Source organism: Zingiber officinale, chromosome 9A, assembly GCF_018446385.1.
Source record: "Zingiber officinale cultivar Zhangliang chromosome 9A, Zo_v1.1, whole genome shotgun sequence".
NCBI classification, from domain to species: Eukaryota; Viridiplantae; Streptophyta; class Magnoliopsida; order Zingiberales; family Zingiberaceae; genus Zingiber; species Zingiber officinale.
This window is the reverse complement of record NC_056002.1, coordinates 51,200,771-51,208,039: the sequence shown is the minus strand read 5'-3', so window position 1 is coordinate 51,208,039 and position 7,269 is coordinate 51,200,771. Positions and strand designations below refer to the sequence as shown.

General features: G+C 36.9%; 1 long non-coding RNA gene across 1 annotated transcript; it reads left to right on the top strand.

The window, feature by feature from the left end:
• The first annotated feature begins 2,698 nt into the window (after window positions 1–2,698).
• On the top strand, window positions 2,699–4,288 carry LOC122020648. The gene is made up of 5 exons (XR_006122273.1): window positions 2,699–3,189; window positions 3,308–3,372; window positions 3,443–3,510; window positions 3,644–3,677; window positions 4,146–4,288. It is a non-coding gene; the product is annotated as an uncharacterized LOC122020648 (long non-coding RNA).
• The last annotated feature ends 2,981 nt before the right edge of the window (window positions 4,289–7,269 follow it).

Below are 7,269 nucleotides of genomic sequence, written 5' to 3'. Positions count from 1 at the left end.
TATTCATAATTTTCTCCTGATCATAAAAATATCCTAATCCTGAATTTTAACCTAATATATTGAGTGTGGTGATTTTTTAACACGAATATGACCTAATGATTAATAAAAAATTCACCACAGTCAATATAATATGTTAAAATTACGGATAAGGATATTTTTGAGATTAGGAAAAAATTAAGAATCCATAGAAACTTGTTTCATGAAATTCCGACATCTCTAGGTCCATATTTAGTGTCTCCGATTAATTTTTCTTTTCTTTTTTAATTTTCTTAAATCTGGGACGAATCCAGGATTCGTCCCAAAATTTGGGACGAATCCTGGAATTCGTCCCCAAATCTGGGACAAATCCAGGATTCGTCCTAGATTTAAAAAAAATAAAAAATAAAATAAATATAATTCCGAAGGCCTAAATATGGACCTAGAGATCTCGGAATTTAATGAAACAAGTTTCTATGCATTCATAATTTTCTTCTGATCATAAAAATATACTAATTCTAAATTTTAACCTAATATATTGAGTGTGGTGATTTTTTAACACGAATATGACCTAATTCTTAATAAAAAATTCACCACAGTCAATATAATATGTTAAAATTATGGATGAGGATATTTTTAACATCACCAAAAAATTAGGAACCCATAGAAATTTGTTTCATGAAATTCTGACATCTCTAGGTCCATATTTAGTGAAACATAGGTAGTTTAATGTTAATTAAGTATGTTAGCGTTTAACGTATGTTTGAATATATGTCTAAAACTTTAAATATATACCTACGGATGTCAGAATTTTATGAAACAAGATTCTATGAGTTTCTAATTTTCTCCTGATTGTAAAAATGTCCTCATCTATAATTTTACCCTAATATTTTGAGTGTTGTGATTTTTTAACTTGAATTTAAAGAATTTGGTTTAAAAAATCACTACACTAAATATATTAGGTTAAAATTATGAATGAGGATTTATTTATGATTATTACAAAATTAGGAACCCATAGAAACTTGTTTCATTAAATTCTGACATCTCTAGGTTCATATTTAGTGTCTCCGATTAATTTTTCTTTTATTTTTAATTTTTTTAAAATTTGGGACGAATCCTGGATTTGTCCCAAAATCTGGGACGAATCCAGGAATTCGTCCCAAAATCTGGGACGAATCCAGGAATTCGTCCCAAAATCTGGGACGAATTCAGGAATTCATCCCAAAATCTGGGACAAATCCAGGATTCATCCCAGAATTAAAAAAATGAAAAAATAAAATAAATATCATTCGGAAGGCCTAAATATGAACCTAGAGATCTCGGAATTTAATGAAATAAGTTTCTATGTATTCATAATTTTCTCCTGATCATAAAAATATCCTAATCCTGAATTTTAACCTAATATATTGAGTGTGGTGATTTTTTAACACGAATATGACCTAATGATTAATAAAAAATTCACCACAGTCAATATAATATGTTAAAATTATGGATAAGGATATTTTTGAGATTAGGAAAAAATTAGAAATCCATAGAAACTTGTTTCATGAAATTCCGACATCTCTAGGTCCATATTTAGTGTCTCCGATTAATTTTTCTTTTCTTTTTTAATTTTCTTAAATCTGGGATGAATCCTGGATTCGTCCCAAAATTTGGATTCATCCTAAAATCTGGGACGAATCCAGAATTCATCCCAAAATCTGGATTAATCCAGATTCGTCCCAGATTTAAAAAATAAAAAAAAATAAATATCATTCCGAAGGCCTAAATATGGACCTAGAGATCTCGGAATTTAATGAAACAAGTTTCTATGCATTCATAATTTTCTCCTGATCATAAAAATATACTAATTCTAAATTTTAACCTAATATATTGAGTGTGGTGATTTTTTAACATGAATATGACCTATTTCTTAATAAAAAATTCACCACAGTCAATATAATATGTTAAAATTATGGATAAGGATATTTTTGAGATTAGGAAAAAATTAGGAATCCATAGAAACTTGTTTCGTGAAATTCCGACATCTCTAGGTCCATATTTAGTCCTCCGATTATTTTTTTTTATTTTTTTAATTTTCTTAAATCTGGGACGAATCCTGGATTCGTCCCAAAATTTGGGACGAATCCAGGAATTCGTCCCAAAAGCAGGGACAAAAATGGCAACAAAATATTTTTGTTTCTAAAAAAACCCTATATCCCACATATGCTCTCTACCCGATCTCCTTCTCGCAGCAGCGGCTGAATCCTTCTCCAGCGGTGGCGGAATCCTTCTCCTGCAACGGCGCAGGTAATCCCTCTCCCCTTTCCCCTCTCCCCTCTCATATGTGCGCGGCGCCGTGCCGGCCACGCTTGGCCGTGCGTGGCCTCGCATGGCCGCGCCTGGCCGCGCTTGGCCGCTCGTGGGCACGCTTGGCCGCACCTGGCCACCGTCGTCATGCCTGGCCAGGTGTGTCCTCGCCTAGACGTGCCTGGCCGCCGTCGTCGTGCTTGGCCACTCGTGGCCGCACCTTGCCGAGGCGGTGACGATCCAGCACCGCGTCGCCGCCGCCGGGCGCGGGCCGAAGCAGGTGGGTGAGGGGGCGTTCGACGGGCCGCTCAGCTATGCCGCTCGTTTCGCCAGGCGTGTCCTCAATGGATGCGCCTGGCCGCCGTCGTCGTGCTTGGCCGCTCGTGGCCGCACCTGGCAGCGTGTGGCTGCTCCTGGATGGGGCTGCTCCGGTGGTTTAAATTCCGATACAGTACTTATCCGCTGTTTGTATGCTTATCCAGTTACAATGATGATTGATTTTGTAACCTTGATTCAATCAACTCATTTTAGGTCAACATTTTATGTTATTTCTTTGAACGGTAAGAATTTGGACTTGCTAAGTCTCAGTAATTTATTCATGCATTGAATTTGTGCTTTCCATCAAATTACGCCTCTGATTTCTCATCTTATCTCCTAAGTAGAATGATAGTTGGCTTGATTTTGTGGGTTCGGCTTATCAACAAGAGTCGTCTACTGAAATTGATCATCATTCATGGCCAAAAAAATAACATTTATAGCTATTAAAAGAACAAAGTTTATAGAGACTAAAATGCTAGTGAAAAAAGTACAAATGATTTATTATGTTAAGGTATTGACTAAATTTGTAATTTTGTTTGTGCAGGTCTCGCTCGGTGTAGTTGGAGACACTCGTATCATAAAGCATTTTTGTAGATCTTCCCCGTGGTATTCTAGCCTATCTTTAATATGCAAACTTACCAAACTTATATCTCACTTTTTATATACTGTCTCAGTTATAATTTTATTTATTTTATCAGTTAATACATTGTATTTATTCCTACAGGTCATTAGAGGTGACATCTAATATTTTTTTCCCCTCTTGTTCTACAAGCTATTTGAAGAAAAATGGTAAGTTTTTGAAAGTTCCTTTTTATGAATCAAATTTGCCATTTACTTTATCTTATATTGGAATTTTTAGTTCCGCTCTAAGTCAGATTCCTCCGCGTGACGATGATGATGATGGCGACGATGATAACGATGATGCTGGTGATGCTATTTCATGATTTTAATTATGTCTGATGATTATTTGTCTCATAATTAGTGTTTTATACATTAAACCATGCCATGTTAACTTTTCTAATTTTTATTTTATTTAATATTGTTAATTTGTTTTTAACAGGATTGGTGAGGCGAAATATGTATCGGAGAAAAAAGTAAGTATTAAATAACACACTCGTAGTTGAACATGTTAGACTTTTAATTATATTTATATATTTTTAAATTAGTTATATTTGAAAAGTTAAATAAAGGTATCTTTTTATATATTTGTTGAAATTTGATATTACTGCATTATTACTTCAAATTTCAAATTATGATTAGAGTTTGCCTAATAACCAAGTAACTATGAGTACTTAAAGACTAGTATCAACTAATTGCTCATATATTAGTTTGTGTTTTTTTCATTTCAGACATTTTCATATTATAGGAATTTTAAGAATACATCTCATTCTCTCTATGTTTGATGAAATATAATATTTGTAAAACTTGTTTGATAAGGTGAAATATGGTATATCATAACAATTTGATACAAATGAAACTGTTAGAATTGTGAGATTGTTAGAATTTAAGTTATTATCTTTCTGGTTACACATGATCTAGTTTATTCGTTTGTTTGTATGCAGGAAGAGAAGAGTTGATGGGGATGAAAGCTTTTGTGGAGAAAGAAGATGAGTTGATGTATCTTAGTTTTTTTTTAAATTTAACTCCTTGTTTAACTTCTTGGATTATTAGACTTTATAAATATTTGAGTGTTGAACTTGTATAATATTTTGGAGTCGTTTGAAGAAGATGTTGAGAACTTTGAATTTGTTGTATTGTGATTTGATTTCAATTATTAATATATGTATCTGAAATAGGATGTGTTGAATGTATATATTGTGTTATTTGTGATATTGTTAATTAGGATGTGTTGAAAGTCTATATTTTGTTATTTGAATTTGTTATATATATTTTATTTGAATTTATTGTAGAAATGTATAGTTGCTGGATTTTTTTTTAATTTAGGAACGAATTTGGCAACGAAAATAATTTGTTCCAAACTTATCCATTGATAATTTTGCAATAAAAATATTTTTGTTCCAAATTTCGTCCCAGATTCTGGGACGAATATGCGGATTCGTCCTAGAATTTGGGACGAAACTGCGGATTTGTTCCAGTATTTGGGACAAAATTTGGAATGAATATTTATTTTTTAAATGAAATTAGTATTTTCGTTGCCAAATTCGTTGTAAATTTTGCAACAAAAATAATATTCGTTGCAATGTGTCATGAAAATTAGCAACAAATTTGGCAACGAAAATATAATTTGTTGCCAAATTTGGGATAGATTTGGCAACAGAATTAAATTCATCCCCGAATTCGTCCCCAAATTCGTTGCTAAGTTTGCAACAAAATAAATTTTCGTTGCAAAATTGTATAGTATTTTGGGACAAATAGAGTTTTTTGTTGCAAAATTGGCAACGAATTTGGGGACGAAAATATTATTCATCGCCAATTTTGTCCCCAAATTCGTTGCCAAATTTCCAACGAACAAATATTTGTTCCAAAAGTTGGCATCAATAATTTTGGGACGAAAATATTTTCGTCCCAAATTTTGTCCCTAAATATTTTGCAACGAATTTTTTTTTCAAATTCGTCCCAAAATTTGTCCCAGAAGCCTTTATTTTTTGTAGTGCGTGGGCGCGTGCTCAGTCTTAATGGCCAGGATTTATGCGAATCCCAAGGAAATCCGAGGGACGTCAGCATCGACTGACGTTGGGTCGACAAGATAGATGACTGTAAGACCAGTACCTAAAAGTGCCGCGGGTGATATGCCGAGCGGCATCATTCACTGCACAGTGCCCGATTGGATAAATATTTACGCCAGGGCAGAGCGGCCATGATGTCACCAGGCCAGTCGTCCAGTCAGTCGGACTTGTAGCCTCCTTCGACTAGACTTGAAGGAAAGGCACGTGATCCGGTGGTAAGAATCGGGGCCCACATAGGGAGGGTTCAATGACACGGGGGAGTCAAGGTCCCGGCTGAGTGGGGGGAAGCCACCTGGCCGACCGGCCGGAGTAAATCCCGGGCCGGCGTGTAGATAGCTCGACCTTGGGTCGAGCTTTCGATGCTCACAAGCTCCCTTATAGCGGAATCGTCGTGCAGAGCGGCCGATCCGCTCGACCGAACCACAGGTCAACCAGATCGCACTCCCGTCCAAGTATTTGACCGAGCGGCCTTCTCGCCCGGTCCGATGCACATGCGCACCCGAGCGCCCTGGAGGCCGAGCGGGCATCCCGTCCGGCCCAGTAAGAGACAAAAGAATTAGAAGAGGACAAAAAGGGCAGCTAGTGATATCATTCTCGAGACACCTGCCGCCAACAATCAGCATGGTCGGCGGCCGAGCCATGCCGAGGATCGTACGGTGGAAGTTTCCACTGTCGTGGCAGAGATATGCTCGGACAATTGCGGTATGGCGTCAGGCACGCTTTTCTGACACAACCATTCTGAGGTATGCACGCGCCTCTCCGGGGTCCTATATAAAGACCTCCGAACTTCGACGGAGGTATGCTTTTCTCATCTACTGTAGCCACAGTCTCGTTATTTTGCCTCTGCTTTATCTCGCCATTGCCTTACTTGAGCGTCGGAGGGTCGTCGCCGGGAACCCCTTCCCGGCCCGGCTTTATTGCAGGTTCACCGGAGGTTCACATTAGTGCGGAGATCACCCCAAGGCAGCAGAGAGCGCCACGTCCCCAGTTTTCGTTGACTCAACGCTCGGATAGGATAAAAAATAATATTGATTCCTCAAACAATATTATTTAAATTCACCAACACCTCAAAACATCGTGAATTTTTTATGCCACGATAGTGTGGACGTATACAAATTTAAACATTGGTAAGAGGAGATTTTACCCATTAATTATCTTATCAAGCTAACTTTATGACAAATAAAATTACCTCAAACACCATGAATTTTGTATGCCACGATAGTGTGGACGTATACAAATTCAAACATTTGTAAGAGGGGGTTTTACCCATTAATTTTATTATCTTGTCAACCTAGTTTCTGACAAATTAATAGTTAGTTTTTCGTCGGTCACACAAATAATAGTAGTGACTCTGATGGGAAGGATACTATTAAATGCGCCTAAGTGTATACCATTACTTGATACTTAGTCCATTAAGGAAGTTTGATCTAGTGATTCGTAAACAAACTCATCCGATGTGGAGGAAGGCACTCAGAGCCAACACACAATTTTGAATGCATCACTTACAAACCAGTAATGGAGACCGTGGAATTTAAATAATTCCTCTCCCACTTAGTTATTTAGAAACGAGGAATTTTAACATGCACACAAGCACACAAACACAACACACACATCACAGCATAAAAGGTAATAAATATGAAAACTAATTTTCCAACTATTATGGCCTCATCCATAGCTGTCCTCCGTATGCCGCCAACCCTAGCCACCAAAGGGTTTACGTCATCGTGTCCATCATACTTCCTTTTCCGCTGTGCCTCCGGTGCTCAATTAGTACCACGCCTCGCAAGGATACGATCCGCGACAAAAATAAAATTTTACATTTATCGATCCTATATTCCACGAAAGAATGTACATGTAATCTAGATCAAACAGAATGTAAAATCCTAACAACTAATACAGCTCCTGCTGTATTTAATAATTACAATCATGCACACACATAAAATGCCCTCGACATGTCCGAGGGTCCAATCACACACAATCACAATAGGCCATAATAGTT